General features: G+C 40.4%; 1 protein-coding gene across 5 annotated transcripts in view; it reads left to right on the top strand.

Annotated features, from left to right (window-relative positions):
• Positions 1 to 2,493: 2,493 nt before the first annotated feature.
• SIPA1L1 (signal induced proliferation associated 1 like 1) overlaps positions 2,494 to 19,446 on the top strand; it is a 198,051-nt gene continuing 181,098 nt past the window's right edge. For 2 of the 5 annotated variants that reach the window (XM_072930070.1, XM_072930069.1), the window contains exon 1: positions 2,588 to 2,696. The gene's annotated coding sequence lies outside the window, so the exon portion shown is untranslated. The other 3 variants (XM_032748800.3, XM_041716655.2, XM_041716656.2) reach the window with 3 other exon arrangements.

Genomic DNA, 19,446 nt, shown 5'->3' with positions numbered 1-19,446 from the left:
GCACTGATCTTGGGCTCAATCTATTTTTCTGGGGAGATGTATATCCAGATTGTAATACTTCTTGGAAGGGTGTGCTGGATACAAACTTTCACATGTTCATTGTTCATCAATGAATAAATGATGCACTCAGTTTCAGGGTGGTTCAGGTTCCTAGTCAGATTTTCCCTGTCCTTCCAACAGCTCCAACTAGCTTTACTCAGAAACAGTCCTACTATTTACCCTTTCATAAAGCCAAATCTTCAGAGAGCAATATAAATATTAATTTACACTCACCTTGCTCTTCTATGGTAAATAACTGTCTCATTTTCCCTTTTTGTTTAAAGGACAATACTAAACCAGAAATTAAGTGACTTGCCTATGGTAACACAGCAAGTTAGTGTCATAAGAAGGGCTGACATTCAAAAATCACTGGAGTTTTTGAGGCTTGTCTCTACATAGGGAAACCAGCTGTGCATCCTTCATTCTGTAACAGCTAGTCAAGCAGAGACTGGTGTGTGACTGCTCTATAAATGAGAAGAGAGCCCTTTTGTTCTGGAATTAGGTGTGCATTATTGAGGCAAGATAATTATTTTAGAGTAAACCCCCTGTTATCCTTCTTATTTTGATCAGCTCTTCTGATGACTTTCTTACATAGGCGGGACGTAAACTCTAAATTCGGCTTCTCTCCCTACCTCAAGCCTAATTGCTAATTATTAATTACTAATTAATAATAACTGCTTATTATAAAGACACAGAAAAGTTTGCACTTCCACAAAAAGAACACATATTGCTCTTGAGTGCTGCTGCCCCCTCATCACAGCTCTGGACAGGGAGAGTCATGCAACAGGGAGAATGTGGTGAGAACAGCATCTCGCACCAGCAGCCCTCACCACAAACCCCTGCAGAAGCAGATGTCAGCCTCCCAGGCCTGGGATTCAGGGAGAAACCGCAGGGGCCCAGGACAGGAGCCAGCTCCTGGCTGGGCTGCAGGCAAGGGTGTGTGCAGCCAGCACACAGGCTGGGCTGGTGCGTGGTGTCAGAGCCTCTCCCTCCCTGTGCGCCCCTGCTGAATGCCTGCCTCAGCTGAAGATCTGACGCAGCAGCAGAGTGTGAAGGAAGATCATACAAACCATTTGAGAATGTGCTAGCCTCATTAACCTCATTAAAGAGCTTGCAAGCCAGAGCCTCACTATCTAAATTCCTCTGATGAAGGCAAATTCAAAAACTGCACACCACAGTTGCTAATGCTGCAGTCACATCCAGCGCTGTTGCGTGTATGAACCTGAGGCCTGTAAGCCTCTTTGGACTTCCCTTTATAGGACTGGGGCTCCAGCTGCCAATAATAAGTTTTCATTTAAGTGAAAATCAAAAAAAGCCACATTCTTTTAAAAGTAAAAAGACATTTCAGGTTGGTGACATAAGAAAAATATATTTAAATACTGAAAATATTCCTGGTTTTTTTTTTTTTTTGTTTTTTTTTTTTTTTTTTTTTTTCCCCCTAGCTTGTCAATTCTACTTTTTCTTCCATGTCAGAGCAGCACTGGGATCAGTTATTTGTCCATCCATAATGTTTCTTCTTCTCAGGAAAATGAGTTTAGGATTATTTTTTCTGACCCCATAACACCTGCAGGTGTCATGATTTCAAGTTGAGAACCTATAAAAGTGTAATTGCTCTCTGGAAACCCAGATATTTTTACCGTACCAAACACTGTGATATTTAAACATGAGTCCTGAAGATGCGTTAGGAACACCTTCAGAAGGTATCAAGCCACATGGATCCGTATATAAGTTTTGTTGGTCTTTGCTGGCTGGACATTCCTGGAAAGTGAATGGGGTGTGAAGAGAGAATGTCTGCGGCAGAGCAGCTGCTCACCGCAGCTCGGGTGCTCTAGCTATCGCCATGCTGCACACTGCTGGAACGTCGCCAGTCCAAATCACAGTGTCCTAATTTCAGGGAAAGCTTCACTTAAAGTGCTTGAACTGAGATTGTTAATGTTCTGCCAAGCCAAGGACAGTAACAACCACTAGCAGAGCATCCAGAATATGTTACCCGCAGCTTGTTATCAAAATTCTCGCCATTTGAAAACACAGCAGCGTTCCTGCAGAACAAGGAGTAATGTTTACGTATGCTATTTTTCAGATGTGCCTTCCCACATCTTTAATTTGTTATCTGTGATGGATATCTAAGAGAGAATCCATTTTAATTTGACTGGCAGCAAAAGAGCTCGGGATATACTATCAGTATGCTAGTGGTAGGTTTTGACTTTGTGTTAGCAACTACAGTGACCTTCTCCCTACAGGTCTCCAGGAGGCTGGGAAGTGATGTAAATATCAAAATGCTCAGGAGTCAATGAGAACGCAGGGAGCTCGGCGCGGGCCCGAGCCGCCCGCCGGGCCCGGCTTGGCTGTTGCCATGGGAACGCCGCCGGAGCGCGGGCGGGCTGCGGGCGGCCCCTCTCGCGAGAGCGGCGGCGGGCGGAGCGCGGCGGGGCGGGCGCGAGGTGAGCTCATCCCGGGCTGCGCGGGCGGGGAGCGCCGCGCTCAGCCCAGCCCAGCCAGCGGAGCGGAGCCGCCGCCAGCCGCCGCAGCAGCAACTTTGTTGGGTGAGTTGCGAGCGGGAGCGTCGAGCCGGGGCGAGCTGCACGCCGCGCCCCCTCCTTCCTGCCGCGGAGCCTGTCGCGGGGAGCCGCCGTGCCGTTGGCCGAAGGGCTGTGCGGGTGGGTGTGCGGGGGAAAGGTAGCGGCCCCCAGCCCCGGGGCTGCGCGGCCCCCTTCCCGACGGGGGTTAACGGGGCCGAGGGCAGCGGGGTCCGAGTGAAAGTGGCTTTGTGAGCTGCCTCCCGCCGCAGCGCCCAGAGCCGGGCGGGGGTGCCTGCCCTGAGCGCCCCCGGGGCGGTGGGAGCCTGCCGTGCCGGCAGCTCCGGGGCGGGCCGGGCGCGGGTCCCCCTGCAGCGAGCCGTGCCGGGTGCTAGGTTCCGGATTTGCGTCTTTTTTCTCCGCAGGAAAGGCAGCCCCGAGCGGGAGCGGCGGTGGCCCGGCCCGCTGCGCTCCGAGGCGGCGGCTCCCGCGCTGCCCGTCCGTGCGGAGGCGGCCGCGCCGAGGGCGCCCTGCGGCGGGGGACGCGCTCCCCGCGGCCCGGAGCGGCACACGCTGCTCGCCCCCGCGGCTCGCTAGATAACTTGTCTCTTGTTCGCCCCCGTAAGTTGCACTTGAACCTCTTTTATTTATTTTTTTTTTATTTCCTTCTTTACTTTTTATAGCCAGCGAGGGTGTAGTGGGACCGGTTTTGTTCCGAGCCGGTGCTGAGACCGCAGTAATGATAACAATTAGGTGATTTGGGGGCAGTGCCGGTGGGGATGTTCTGAATGCTCTGCTCGAGGAGGCGGGGTGGGGGAACAAATGTTTGCGGATGGTTGATTTCTTCACTGGGAGCCTGGAAAAGTGGGAAAACAGGGAATGCCTTAAATCGAATCTTAAGGGGAAGAAGGATGTGGAGAAGCAAGGAAAGGTAGATGAGAAGGCGAATGATTATCTTCCTAAGCCGAGTTGGTGTGCTCTTTCCCTTTTATATTGCGTGAAGTCCTGATGTTAACGTTCTCATGCTGTATGTAAAAATAACTGTATTGTTTGTACCGGATAGCTGTGATGCAGCTTCAGCTCATGTAATGAGGAATGTACTCATTCATGTCTGGTACAGCAGCGACACAAAATGGGAATTGCTCAACTTAATGAAGATCTCCTTGTATAACCTTGGCCACAACATCTGTATGTTTTAGTTTGAGGAGGCACATTTTAACCCGTAGAATAAAACAGAGGCTTTTTTTTTGGATAATACGGCTTATCAAATCGTGGTTTTAAATTTTTACCTGCAAAATCGCTTTAAAAATTTTGAGTGATGCTGCTTTAATGAACCCGTTACTGCATGCTGAATGAAGTGCATCTGTGAGCCGGAGCCCTAGTTGATAATACAATGCAAATTTGTCTTCAGAGTAAAGGTGTCGGATTTCATTAGGTTCCAGATCTGTATGGATAAAGCAAGATTGGTATTTTCTTTAGAAAGCAGCCCTTTCATGATGGGATTTTGATTGATCGTTTTTATTTCTTTTTCTAACCACGGGAATTATGCACTTGTTTCCTTTAAAATAATGCACAAACCAGTTTTGTAAAAAGGAAAAGAGTTTTTGCTGCAAGTACTAATTGGGTAGCAAGTATCTGTGTTCTCTCAGGTGGAGAGTTTGGTTGTTATTTATTTGGAATGTATTGCTGGGCTAGACTCCATTCCCCTTCAGCTGAAGTGGAGGGAGAGACATGTGAAAGTATTAAGGTAGAAGTTTGTGGCAATTGTAATCACAGAGATCTCTAAAGTTGTGTTTCAATGTCAAGGCTTTTATGCCTTAGGCCATCAGATGCCATACCAGTTACTAATGTAGAAACAGTGTGGGAACTTCACAATAATTTTTTCTTAGTTTCAAAAAAACAACCCCATAGGTTCTATTTAGGTAAAGCTAAAAAGAAAAATTTCTTGATTGTTTTGTGTGTATACTGTGTCTCATTTTGGTGATAGGAAGCTAGGGACAGAAGATTTTTTTCACCATTTTAAGTGTTTATTTATGGCCAGTTGATTAAAGGATGTGCACTTAGTTGCTCAACATTACATTAAGAAGGTTTTACTGATGCTAATAAAGTGCTTAGTTTCATCATTGCTATTTGGGATAGGCATACTTAGCTCTCAGTTGTGGTTCATAAAACCTCATAGATCATGAAGTCAGAAGCAAAATGGGATGTCAGCTCTGGCTATTGTAGGGCTGCAAAAATTTGCTTGATGAAAAAGGCTGGCAGGTGTAGAGGCAGGCACTGACACAGACCTGTGAAAGGGTGGAGCTGCAGCTAGGAATGAAGACTTAATATGAGGACATGCAATTAATGATCTATTTTTTCTCTAATAAAAGGCATTATTGTAATTTCAGTCGTGCATCATTGATTCTAGGCTTGAAGAGCTTTTTTTCCCCTGCTCTCATGTTTTATCTGAAATGTTATTTCAAGGTTTGGGATTAAGTTTTGGATTGTTGTTTTAAAAACTATGTCCAAATGTGGCCTCTCACCCTCCTGCAGCTTTTCAAGGAGTGCTTTTTTTCCATCATGCTTATAAGCATTCTTCTGGCACTGTGGGAGCATTTTGGTCTTGTGTAGCTCTTATTGTCTCCTCAGTTTTGTAAATCTGTCTCAAATATAGCCTTTAAAATGTCTATTTCAGAACTATTAGTTTTGCTACTATGGAGGCATTTTTTATTTGTAAGATAGGAGAACAAAACTTAGAATGTAGAATATTCCAACTGGTTATTTTGAACTTTAGTAAGGTCATGAGGATAATTTTAGAAATATGTTGGGAAAATGCAAGGTAGGCTAGTAAGAGAATAGGTTGAGGCCCAGTTGAATTTCTTTTCTATTCCTCTGTTTTGTCCTATAGCATGTCTATTGTAGAGAAAAAAAAGGAACAGTTTTCTCCATATCAGTAGTTTAATCCCTTCAGCAAGGGGGTTGCTGGAAGCTATTGAGTTGTTATTGCTACTGGTTAGAAATCTGGGGTGCCCTACTGGGGTAAAGAAGCAGAGCTTCTGCCTTCATCAAAATTTCAGTCACACAATTTGGTTTCCCTAATGCTGATGTGTTCAGAGGTTGAAATTTATTCTCATTGACCCTAAGTGTTGGTTGTTTTGCAAACAGTTTTGATCTATTGTTTCCTTGGCTTCAGGCAGATTCCTTTTCTTTCTACTCAGCTCTTTAATTTAGATATTTAAAAAGTCAATAAGACATCATTTAATTATCTTAATTTTTAAATATCTTTGCTCTGTTTACTTCTTTATCTGTATTTTAGATTTTTGTTTTATTCATTTATTCTGAAAGCCATTTGTTTAACTTGCTAATAAGTTGTGACAGGAATACAGCAATAGTAAGTGTAGTTATTTTTTATCGCTGTAAATACATAATTTTAAGAACTGCTAGGTGAGGGTTTTGTTGATTTGACATGTAAAATCAATCATATGCTCAGTATCTTTCTGTGAGTGAAAAAAGTTACATTGTTCTGTATTTTATGTTTCCAGGGAGATTTGACTTCAGTGACTTGATTTCAATTATATCTCTCCTAAATGGCAGCTTTTAAGTAATCTTAATCCTTATATTTTTCAAGACTTCAGTGTAGTATTTGAATGAGGACTCTCAAGCTGGAGGTTTATAAAGTGGGATTTGATGGCTCTATGAGAGTTGAGGTATTCTCTAATGAAAGGCAGTCAGTGCTTTTTGGGGGGTGCAGCCTTACCAGCAATGATGAACATTGCAATTGTAAACTTGATTGTAAACCTACAGATTATGTTCATTGGTGAGGCTAAATGACAGTAATTTTTTATTTTAAATTCTTACGCAGCCGGCAGCACAAGACTAACACAGTCTGTAGCAGTTTTGGTGTTAGCTTTGATAGTAGTTTTGCACTGTGAACTTGGGGGAAACCCGTTGGGAGTTGCAGAGACTATAACTGTGTTTTTGAATATGAATCAGCAGATAAAATGGTTTTAGATGTCTGGTTTTTGCATATGTAAAGCTAAATTATGTCATTGTCTCAGTCTCTTTAGTATTGGATTCTGTGGCTCAGTTTACTGAGCGAGTTATTTGATTTAGAGCCAGCCACAAGTCTTTTATGTTAAGTGAGGCTAAGCATTTACGTCTTTGTGTTCTTTATGGAAGCATGTTTTAAAGAACACTACTTTTGAATGCAGGGACAGAACACTTTTCATAATCTTGGTAGCTGTTGAATTGTATGATTGCTAACCAAGTATTTGTCATGGTTCTTTCAAGGGCCTGACTCTGTGAGTGGAGTGGAGTCCTGCAAAGCTGTGTCTTCCCGCTCCTTCAGCTCGTGCTGGATGCTGCAGTGCAGTAGTCATAGCTCTTGTTCCCTTCATCGTGGATGCCTGTCTCTTTCCAAGAGAAATCAAGTTCCTAAAAAATGCATGGCTGTGTAGAAAACTTTTCTGAAAGTGTATCATAGAGAAGGAGGAGTTGTTTCTGGCACTAGTGGTTCATGCATAGGCCTGAGAGGCACTTCGAATTTTTTGTTAATGTTTTAATAATCTTTTACTTTTGGTCTTAGGCTCTGTAGAATGGGGAGAATGCTTTCTTCAGGTGGATTGGAGAGATTAGTGGAATGATTTTTGAAGACCAAGTTTTATTTTGTAAGTTTTCAAAACTTAGAGAAGCTACTGGGATGTATCATATAGTTGGTTTGTTCTTTATTAATCTATATTGTTTGCTTACTGTGCTCAAATAGTTTTTGGAGGTGTTTAAATTTTGTGTTGTTTATTTACCTTTTGAGGTCACAGGATTTGTACCTCAAAATACTCACATAAACCTCAGAGAGACTGATTGTTATTTTATTACTGCAGCTGTGAGATGTTACCTTTGAACGTGTGCTTTAACACAAACTTTTAATTTAGTGAAGCTTCTTCAGTTAACCCTAAAACAATCCTGTTTTTCCTATAACTTGTAATGTTATAGTTGATAAAATATTCAACTAGCCAAAATCATCGGGGAACAAGTTCTTCTTCCAGGCTGCTTGGAGGTATGGGTCAGAAGTTGAGCATAACTTGGACAAAAGCTGCCTGTTGGATCTGCCTGTGGGAGTTATGTTTAATGTGCTTGGCTGGATTATTTTATGGATTTTAATATTTACTTTTCTGGGTGGGGGAAATTGGCAAGCATCTTCCTTTGCTGTGTAGGCTGCCTTGCTGCCTTCTCTGTGCAGTGGATGGTGAGGTTCCAGGAGGTGCCAAGGGCTGCTTTTGTAGCATGGCTCTGTTCTCAGAGTTTCTCCAGTCATAATGCATTTTACAGCACCATAATCTAAGTCAATTGTCTTTTGACTTTTGAATAAATAATGACAGGCTTATTGTATGCTGATGTGATGTGAAATAGGATTAATACAGACCTCTTTTTAAGAGTGACAGATAGTATCTGTAAAACAATTGGTGTGGTGGCAGAACTTTCTGTATGCCAGCTCACATCAGCAGCTTTGGTACATATCTTGGGTTTTTTTGTTGGCGGTCCTTCTCTCTGCAGACTTTCAGACACTTTTAATACATGCATTTTTATATTTGACCAAAGGTTGCTGTTGTGGTTTAACCCCAGCCAGACACTAAGCACCACGGCTTAGCCCCAAGAACATTTTAAAGTTGTTCTTGGAACATTTTCAAATGATTGCAATTTTATTTTTGTATTGTTTTTATGATTAAATACTGGTATTACTTGCTCACTCAAAATGAATTCACACTGTCTCTGGAAATATTTGGCCGATCTATGTTGATTGGTGTTTATGGGAGAGATTATTTCCCGGTTTTAAAAGTTTTTTTCCCTTTCTTTTTGTTTAAAAAAGTACTTTCATTTGATTTTAAAGTTGCTGTTTTATATGCATGGTTTTGTCACTTGGTCTTACTAGAGCAAATAATTTGGCACAGTAGACATGGTTCTCTGGCTGAAGGTGGGGGCATTAAGTCTTGCAGATGAAAAATTTTTGCATTTGAGCAATTTTACTTCAGACTGAATTTAGTCTGGTCTCCTGGATTGGATGTTCCCTACAGAGATGTGGTTTGTTGGCTTGGACCTCTGTGCCCATTAAGGGTTGGGTCACATTTGGTGAACTTCTGGGCAGGGATTTTTAGCTCAGTTTCCTCTAGGAGAATTCTGGTTTATGGACACCAGAAAACCTATAGAAATTCAAATAAATAATTCTGAGGGTGACAGAGCATTTAACAGACCACCCCAGAGTTTGGTGAATGTCCATCATTTGAGATGTAAAGCTTGACAGGACAAAGCCATGAGCCCCAGGAAGCAATGTGGCAGCCAGCCCGGCTCCAGTGGAAGTTGGGCCCGGGTTAAACCTCTGTGGACTCTGCTGGCTGCTAGCTGGTGATAGCTAGAGAGCTCCTCAAAGGGCACTGCTCTTGGAAGTGCTATTGTAGGGACATCTTAAACAACTTCAAGAAAGGAAAAACCATCCTTATAGCAAGCTTTGTTTTGTGAAGCACTCTTCCTTTGGTGTCTAGCCCATTTAGTGTCTCTTGCAGCCGTAGCAGCAGCACTGCTGGCAGCTCTCAGGTTGCAAACCTGTGACAGGAAACCCCCTTTCCTTTATCTCCAGGCACACAAGGGGGGCAGTGGGTTTTGTGTGTACTTAGTTATTTTTCCTCAAGAGACTCATGTAAGCAGTAACATACACATCTTGAACATTTGCCTTTTGGCAATGCCACAGCACAAATTTGCTCTTGCTGAAGAAACTGGCAAAGATCAGACTTTAGTTTTTTCTTTATTGCATTTCTGAAGTGTAACATAACTTTGTCTGCATGTTTAAAAATTAAAGAAGACAATGGGTGATGAAACTCAGACTGCAGGCTTAAACGTGTTAGTGCTATATAAAAGTCATTACAGTTCTTATCTCTGAACTGTTTAAAGATCTCTTTGTTTTTGTGGACGCGGCTTCACTCCTCATTTTCTGAATTACCAATCTATATATTTTTTTTAGCTATAAAAGCTAAAATGTCAGATACTCTTTTTGGAATGTTTTTGCACGTGTCAAATAGAAGACAATACTAGACTTCAATAAATAAATCCTGGAGGGCCTTCCCTCCTTCTGCTGGATGCAGTTGAAATTTCTAGGAGTATTCTTCTCAAATTGTAAGGGCTGAAATTGGATTTTGTGCTTTCAGTCCATGCTGAAGAACTGCATAATTGTGCAGAAGAAAGATATGGCATTTTCATGCCTTGGAAATAAATATATCTTCATGAATGACATGATACTGGCACTGATAACCTGCTTCCCATATGTATTTAACCGCTTGTTGTATGAATCAGAATAATATAGTTCAATAGACTGCACTGTATTGATCATGCAGCAGCTGGAAGAAAGAGTGAACCATGATGCTTTCCCACAGCTTTTGCTGAAGAAAATATTTAGAAGTAAGGAGAAAAGGAGATACTTCTGTAAAAGCTGTTAACATAGTTTATCCTTTCCTTGGATGTTTTTTTTTCCTTGACTCGCCCTTCTTTTGCAGTCTTTGAAGAAGGAACTCTTGACAGAATGTCAGTTCTAGTTCCCCCCCTCCCTGACTTCTACATTGTCTTGTAGTGTAGTCATTGACTCGTACTCAGCCTAGCTCTGGGAATTCCCAAATCTAGTACTGTTGATTGCATTGCCATACAGAGGTGGTAGGAGAATCTTTGCTAGGATGCCTCTGTTAATATAAACAAAAGGAAAATGCTAGTATAATCTTAAAACATGCCATCCGTTTCAGATTGAAAAGGCTTTTAAAAAAATTCAGATCTGTGAGTTTTTAGTGCTTACCTGTACAGTGACATGAGTGTTGGTGGTAGTCTGGAGATCTACCTGCCAGAGACACTTTCACTCTGCTATTTGAGCTGTGATGCACTGTGGAATAACTTGAGAGCCTGAAGTTAAGTTTTGCCTTATTATACAGTTACCACCCAATCTAGGTAAAGCCAGAAGATCTGCAGAACCTCACAGGGGTTTTTATCATGTGCTAAAATGAAATCATCAGAACTTTTTAGAAATCCTGTACTATTGTAGTTTTATTTTCAGCTGGAACTTTTTTAAAGTTAGTTAATATGCTGGATAACATTTGAGAACAGGGACAGATTATTGTCTCCAAACATCAGTTTTGGGATTGGGTGTGAACATGAAATAGTGTACTCTGTGTTCTAGACTTAGTCGCTTGTATACGCAGTGTTGATGCTGTAAAGACTTTCAGATTTGTTGGTAATTTAAAGTGCAGCTCCTGTAAAACAAAGGTGTGAAAATAAGCAGTTATTAAATGTTGCAAAAGGTGCTAATCATTATTATTTTAACAGAATTTTGTAATTATCTCCTGATTGTTGACATCATGAAATATGTTTTTTTAGTATATGAATTGGTACTTTACTGAATTGAGGTTTTCCATTCTTGCATTGTTGATGTGCTTTTTTTTGTGCATGTTAAGTGTAATGACTTGCCTCAGACTGCCAACAACTTTATGCCTGCCAAGGGCAAGAGGGCATGTATTGTGAATATGCTTTTTAACTGAGACATAGAATGCATCAGTTCTGAAAATAAGAGGGGGGGAAGCAGTTATTTTAATTCATTTAATTGCAGTTGTGTGAAGCTGGCTAAATGAAAACTAATTATAGGCGAGGTAAACAATGCCTCTTGTAGAAGCATGGATTGGCCAGAGATAAAAAATGTCTGAAGTGCTGGATAAGGGAAGAGAGCTTAACTCTTCCTTACTTTTTGTAAACCTGCACTTTGCTTGAAAAAACCCACAAAGCAATTAATACTAGTCATCAGATATTCCCAAGTAAGGTCAAGCTGTCTTTATGTTCTTGAAGCATAGCCTTAAGTGACTTAGGGCTAAACAGACAGACCTCACAAACTGATACAAGTACTAAAATTAAGGGGTAGGTGAAGGAATTCTTAGATAAAATGCTCATGTAATCTTTCAGTTACAAGTAATAGGAAGGAGTAATTAGAATTAACAAGAGTCAAACTTGAAATAATTGTAAAATGTAGAGCTAGTGGACACATGTAAAATCAATTAATGCTTTGATAATTTACTTATTTGGAACATATTGGAAGGTAGTGTTGTGAACATCAGGGTGCTGTAGAGGATAAAAGCAATCTCAAAGCATCCAGAGTTAGCATGGCTAATGCTTTTTGGTAGAGTACTGATGAAAGCAATTTTTTGATGTATGTTTAAATATTGTAGCTAAAACTGTATGAGCAAATGAATCATATAATCTGTTTCTGCCTCTCCCTTCTTCTCTCCTTTTCGTAAGTGTTACAAATTATAAAAGAAGGGTCCAGAGATGTCTCATTTTCTAGCTTTAAAAGTGAGAGAAGAGTTGAATATGTTTGAAGGGAGGTGGGAGAAGAGTCAGGACAACTCGATAGAAATGAAGCTTAATGCTTAAAATTCTGACTAGTTTCTTAAGTTTGGATCCTGCTTTCCTCCAGAATGCTTAGTTTATTTTTCCAGGTGTTGTCAGAAAACAGAACTAAATTAATGCTTTTTTGAAACATCACTAAAATTAGAACTTTATTCCTTGAAACAGAGAAGTTACATGAGCATTGTATAAACATTGTATTGGCTTGTGTGCTTTTTCATGTTCACATTTTTACATGGGGGAAAGAAGAGGACTTGTGAAACAGTGCTGTCTATTTCAGTGGCATTTTACAGGTTTCAATAAAAACTCTGCAGCAGTATGTGGGTGTTATGTGCTTGCAAGTAAAGTAATTTATTGTTAGTGTTTAATAGTACTTTTGAAAATGAAGTAATGGTATATGTAGTATAATACAAAATATCCCTAAGTAGTGGTTGGTTTCAGCATTACAGTATTTTCCTGTTCCTGGTGAAGGAGTACAAAAACCTCTTTGTGTTAGATGTTCAAAGCTGTTTTGCCAGGTAGAAAAATTCTTTCTGAAGGTGGTCATATTTTTTTGTTTTGAATCCAGTGTTAGTGCTGAGTGACTGTTCTATTGGTTTAAAAATGTTAATAGCAGTAGATATCTTGTTTGCTGTAACCTCTCTTTGTTATCACGTTAGTACTTAGCTGAGATGCCAAAAGCTCTTGAAATACACTGCAGCTTCAAGCAGGATAGGTGCTCAAATACTGGCACCCTGGGTTGCAAGTCAGTGTGTTTTATTATCCCTATGCTCAAAATTTTGAACCTGAAAGACACAGGATACTATTGAAGTGCCACTGCTGTTCAGTTTATAATGATGTTAATTAGTGCTGAATGTCATTAAGATGAACGTATGCAATGTTAATGAAACTACTTCTGAAATTAAGCTGTTGTCATTATCTCACAGAATGGCTGTACCAAAAAGTTGTCTGACTCTGCCCCACAAGAAAGATAATTGAGAAGGGCTTACAGCATGGAGCTGTCCCTTGGGAATGGATCATCTGGTCTTAGTTACCTCTTCTGAGACACTGGACAGTCAGAGACTTGGCTGCAAAGGGAAGGACTGGTTTAATAGCAATATACAGCTCTGAGCATACGCTTTTCTCAGGGCCTTTGCTTGTCTTGTGAGCACAAATGACTTGTCCAGTCTCGTGATTACATGTAAGGAACAAACTGTTGCTTCTGGTAAAGGTTAATGTCATCTGATCTGCTCCTTTTTTGCATCTAGGAAAGAAGGGATTTTTGTAGGAAAGGTTTTTAAATGGTTTCTACTAGACACAGAAGCAATTACTTCTGGAATGAAGCTGGTTCCTTTAGATCTCACTCCTCCGTCTCACTTAGCTTTAGACTATTCTACCTGTCTTGATTTAAAATAAAGGGGAAATGAATCAAGAAGGATAATTACAGTATTGACAATAGGGAAGTATTATGCACTTGTGTCTGTACTTTCATGGACTGGAAAAGGCCGAAGCCCTAATCGGACATCTTGGATCTTGGGCAAAATACAGAATCATCAAGGTAACTAATGTGGTGCAGCATTAGTTGCATGATAGTGGTGCTGCTCTGCATTGCGTGCACTCTATTTATAATGAGAGGTACTAATGAGATTGTATTTTGATGTGACACTACTGTAATGTCAGTGCCTTGTGTTCCTTCATTGGTTTATCTCATTGACTTCGTGAAGTAAGGAAATGCAGGTGCCCTTGAGCAAGGTGTCTTAACACATACATGAGAAATCTCTAGTAATGTTCAGAGCAGAAGCTGCCTTGGGCTTTAGATTTCAACCTACTATGGACTAATTTATTTATAACTAGCTGTAAAGCTGTGTTGGAGATTCTTGAGCCAGCTCAGGGGAAGGCAGGGACTACATCTGTACTTGTCTGCTTTTTGCTCCTAAGAGTGGCTCTGCTCAGCTCAAACTCTTGCTGTTTGCTGGGAACAGTCCCTGGCCTCATGAGATTTTGTGTACATCAATGGCCCCTTAGTAAGCTTGAACAGAACCATGACAGTTATGGATTAAAGCTCAGACCTGTGCCCTGGACTTATTTTATTTATTGTTATAGCTTTAGCTCTCTGTGCCTACATGGCACAGTGTAATGCTCTGCTGGATTTGTAGTTGCACGTGTGTAGCATTTAATGGCAGGAGCGTAGCATTGCATGTGAGCTAACAGCCTTTCCTCTTCAGGCCCAGGGACAGTGTTGGGCTGATGTGGCTGTCGCCTTTCTGGTTCTGCCATTAGTCCAGCAGTTTTAGGTCAAAGGTCAGAAGAGCAGTGCTACCAGCACAGTACCTGGCATGCTGCAAATTAAAGTAATACTGAACTAGATTGCCTTGAATTTTAATTGCTTGCTAGATTTCCCTGTTTTAGCGAGCTCTTGTGCATCTTGACTTGTAGCAATAGAGAATGAGAAAGTCAATAAAACTGCAAAAGGAATCAAACAGAATGCATGAAAATGCTTAGAAATCGTCAAATCTAAGGCCATTAAAATGTATTTTAAAGTATTCCTTTAAATCTGAATTAATATCTGGTGTAGGCTCTCATGATATCTCCAGAAAAAATTGTGTTCAAAAGTTACCTGTGAGGTACTGCCTGGCTGTACTTCAGGGAGTGTCTTTATTGACACTGCACCCTGTGAGAGATAGCCAGCATGCCTCACATTGTCACTGGCAGGTTTTCCACTTGAGCTTTTCTCTAGTTCTAGCAAATGCATGGATAGTGTTCTTCAGCTCAGCGCTAGCTTGGGTAGCTGTGCTGCATGGCAGTCACTGCTGTGATTGCAGTTGCTGTGTTCTGCATTTCCTGTAACAGCTTTGAGGCAAGGTTTCTCTCAAAGTTTTTGGTTTGCTGTGGAAACCTGCTGGGGTGGTTATGCTGTTTGTGTTCCTTCCAGTTTTCTTTTTTCCTTAGCACTTCTTTCTTCCTCCCAACTTCCTAAATATTTTGGATTTGCTGGGGTTTGGTTTAGCCCCTTAGGAGGTCTTAAAATGTCCAGTAGGTTTTGTAAAGGCTAATGAGTGGGTGAAATTGAGTCTCAGCAGTGGTAAGAGCTGTAGCACACTCAAGGATGTTCTAAGCTGCCAGAGAAGCTGTGATGAATGCAATTTCATGGGAGGAACTTCAGCTGAAGTGTATGTGTTTTTATATATCAAATCAGAGAGATTTGAAGGTACCAAGACCTTGTTAGTTCATGTAATTGCTTGTTCTGTATAGATTTCTGTCCAGCCTTCCTTCCGGGAAACGTGCAGAAGATAAATGTAGTGGGAGTCTGTAGCAGTGTCTGTGTTTAGGTTGCTCAATAGTTTTAGCTGTAGCTAAATGTCTTACAAGATCTCTTTCTTTCTTTCCTTCCAGTATGGTTAGTGCTACTCTTGGGTGAGCAGCTTTTGTCGTTTTTTTGGCAAAGGAAATCACTTTGTATCAGGGAAATGTCTTTTTCGCCCTGGAGTATTTTGAAATACCACGCCCCTCTGTTCCCCCCCTCACCCCTCCCCCGCAGTGTAACTCTTGAACTTTAAAATACTGGTTACCAAAAGCTTTTTCATAGTACCTTTCCTGAAGAAGAATCTCCTTATGTGCTACAGAGATGAGTGCTTTAAGGCTCAACCTGCAAAATTCTGTGCATGTCAGAGGAAGATGAACACAAATGGGATCCTGTCCTCCCAATTCACTCTTAGCAGACACCTTTGGCTTCCTTCTGAGCCTGTGCTTACTGGCAAGTGCTTTTTAAGGCGTAGTTGAAAAGAGGTGGTCTGATGAGTGTGAAAGATGGTTTTATTATTTTGCTATGGTTTTGCTTGTCTGACCAAAACGTAAGCATTTTTTTCCTTCAATTTTTTTTTGGTTCTATTTGAGAAATTAAGCAGGGTCATTTTGTACCTGGAGAGGGAATGCAGAGGCTAAGTGTTTTGGGTCTCACTGGACAAGTGGTATGAGAAAGGAGTATCCCAAAAAGAACACCCTGACTTATAAAGTTAGAATCTTATGTGGTTGTAATCCTTTTGATTAGACAGTAAGCCTGCAGGTAAAGCAGAATTTGTAATGACTTATTTTTCATCTCGAGACTGACTAGAAGATAGGTTGCAGTGTGAGATTTCTTCTGTTGTAGAGATGCAAAGCCAAGTGTTTATATCCATCTCAGAAGGGGAGATCTTTGAATAAGCTGCATAGTGACTTTGGTTGTCTGCAATTGTGGGGAGCAATAATGGGGCCAGACTCCCCTTTCTGCCTCTGGGATCTCAGCACCTGCTGTACGATGTGCCGTCTGGGCTCAGTGAGCTCTTGCTTCCCATTCCATTGCTCCTGAGATTAGAGATCTTTGATCCCTCTTTCCTTCTGGAGCTGAGGAGAATACTTGTTCATGTGCACTGACTATTTGCATGGCCTAATACTAGATTATAGTGATTAACAGATATTCTAGGATAACTTATTTTTGGGGCTGCTGTAATGGTTTTGCAGTTTTGGTGACAGTATCTCTCAGCCTGACCCTTTTTCAGGCATTCAGTATTAATCAGCCCTGGGTTGAAGAAGTGCTGCAACACAAAATGCATTTAAGTTCCTTCTTAGTAAAAGGAGGAAAGAGCAATTGCACACAAAGTCATAAAAGTTGGTGTGAAGAGTATGTAATAATATGTATCCAAACTTAAGGTTACTGAGTTAGAACACTGCTTCAGTGATGCTACAAGCAGGACTTTAAGACTCCCACTACTGGGTCAAAAGTACAGTAGTCATAGCTAAAGTATCAGTCTCTTAAATTATTATGTTTGCTTTAATAAAAATGGAATACTTACCAGGTAGCAGCATGGCTTATTTGCATTACACATTGATTATTTAGACCACTATGATTTTATACTGAATTAGATCTAATGCACTTCCCTACCATGATACCAGTTTGGTATCATGTTCTGCCACACCTGATAAAATTTGAGCATGTGCCTGAATCTCATTTGGACCAAATTTATCATGTTTGGTGATGTGATAGTGCAGAGATTTGCTGTAAATGCTTGTGAAGCCAGTATTTCATCTCCTGTAACTTCCTGACAACTTTATCTCTACAAATATTTGAGAAAGTGTACTTTTCAACTTTTTTGTACCTAACAAATAACTGGTTTTATTCAGTGTTTGAGTGGTTATAGAAGGGTTGGTCTTTGTATACATTGTGCAACCACTGTTGTCTCAAGTTATGAATGGATGCTTTCAGACATGGTAAACTGATTTTCATTGTATTTATCTTTTTGTTCATCATCCATTCTTAGTTATGCGAAAGCCTATTTTTAATTCTAAAAATAGAAATATAGAAAATAGAAATATTTTTCTATTTTTAGAAATATTTATTTCTAAAAATAGAAGAAATAATTTAGTCTTAGTGAAGCAGATTTTTGCTTGAATTCTCTTTAATCTTTTTGATAGGTATGGGACTACAAAGCTTTTTATCTGGAGAATGCTAAAGAAAGGAAGGGGCTGTTAGAGGAAAAGATTTTAATGGGATTGTAAATGTTCTGTTTGGATCAGTCTTATTAGACATTGCTTGGAAATTGAATCTCCTTCTGAAGACATTTACATGTTCCAAGTTCTCAGTATTTGACCTGATTCTATTACGAGCTGCTATTTATGTTTCAAGACATGAATTGGGCTCTTTTAAAGTCTTTTGACCTTTCTTTTTCAAAAGGGGAAAACATACTCTCTCTTCTAGCCTTGTGGCTAAGTGTATTTTTTTAAAACTAAAACAAAATTAATGTGGGGTGTGGGGTGAAATTTCTACAGAATAGGATATGCTGAGGTTCATAAGTAGTATCTTGGGTGCTGTGGAATATGTCTGAATCTATGGTGTCCAGAAGTGCAGAGAGAAGACATTCAGCTTCAGGTAATGTTGGGAGGTTTTTGGCAAAATATTTGTTAAGGGCATGGCTTGAAGTGATTTATTTTTATTTTGAACTATGTCAGGTCTTAAAATTTTCTTATTATTTTAGTAGAGATTCCATTTAAATGTTTCTATTTTTAAAATTTTTTTTCCCTTCCCAACAATGTTGAGGAAGGGGTAGTTCTATTTATTTTAGTGTTTCATGTGCCACAAAAGTGTTTTCTTACACATTCTGCAATGGGTGAGTCTTTCCTTGCCCTGATTATTGAATTTCAGTAACTTACAGTGATAGTGACTTTAGCTTAGTCTTTGCTGTAAACTCCTTTTCTGTGGGTGCAGAAAGCAAGATGATCCCTCAAGCCTTTTCCAGAGTAACAAGTGCAGGTAGCTCAGCCTGTCCTTGTTCCTTGTGTACTTCAGTCCCCAAATGGCTTGGTGGTCTCTGCTGAACTTTCTTTAGTCCATCTTTGTTACACTGAGCAGGCTGAAACCGGGCATCTTAATTTAGGATCTCACTAGTGCTGAGTAAAAGTCAATGTCACTTCTAGGTTTAGACAGGGCACCATCAAGCACTTCAAGGCAGATTTTTGTAAAAACTGGTCTTATCTAGAGCTTGAGATTGTACATTTTCAGAAATGTCTATTTTTATTCCTAGATGCCTGAGTAGTCTTAGATTGAATCATATTTTGCTATGTCACTGTTTTCAAAAAGGGTTTTTTACATTGTTTAGTTTGAAGTAGACTTTCTAATTCATAGCTAGCTTGTTTCATGCAGCTGCAGATTTCATCAATGTATTTCTCTGCTCTTTGAAGCTTTTTTCTGTCTAAATTGAACTGGCAGTAGTTGCACATCATTTTAGTTATCCTCCTGATGCATTTTGCCTTGTGTGGCATGTTATATTGCATTTCTTCAAGTTCGGTATCAAGCAAACTTGTGGTGGTTGTCTGACTTTCAGTGAAAGAGTAGCTTTCTGCCTTCTTTATTTTTGTTATCAGCTTTCAGTTTATAAATTACTGTTTGTTTGATCTGCATGCAGGGATGCACTTTGCACCATATTTTAGTGTGTCTTAGTCAATAATAGTCATACCAGAATAAATGCTTATGGGAGAATCATGAAAGCGGGTATTCTCAGTAACAGTGAGTAGGAAAATGAAGTAGTGGGAGGGAACAGAGAACAGACAATAAAGATATTTTAGTCCAATGCAAATCAGTGTTTTACATGGACCAGTGAAAAAAGATGTTTTGGCCTTGCTACTTGTATCTTTCATCATATTGCTTGTGATGTCTAACAAGCTGCATGATGATGCCAGAGCAGAAGCAAGCTGCTGTAGAGCTCTCTTGGTGCAAAGTCCAGGTCATCCAGAAACGGGATTCTTGGTTTAGGTTCAGACCTCTCCTATGGTAGTACTTTTAGTCATATAACTTTGATGCTGAAGACTAACTAAAACTTGCTGGGACACGCACAATATTGTTTTCTGGTAACTTCAGCTCTTGTGCCATGGGCTCTCAGCAGATAGGATCACTTGCTTCATTTATAAGAGAGCACATAGTGTTTCAAGAGATAAGGACAAATCAGTTTGCACCCTGTGCTTGTCACAGCTGTCTTGCCTT

This window comes from Taeniopygia guttata, chromosome 5 (genome assembly GCF_048771995.1).
Source record: "Taeniopygia guttata chromosome 5, bTaeGut7.mat, whole genome shotgun sequence".
In the NCBI taxonomy this organism is placed as follows: domain Eukaryota; kingdom Metazoa; phylum Chordata; class Aves; order Passeriformes; family Estrildidae; genus Taeniopygia; species Taeniopygia guttata.
Note: the sequence above shows the minus strand (reverse complement) of the source record. Positions and strands in the feature narration are given on the sequence as shown.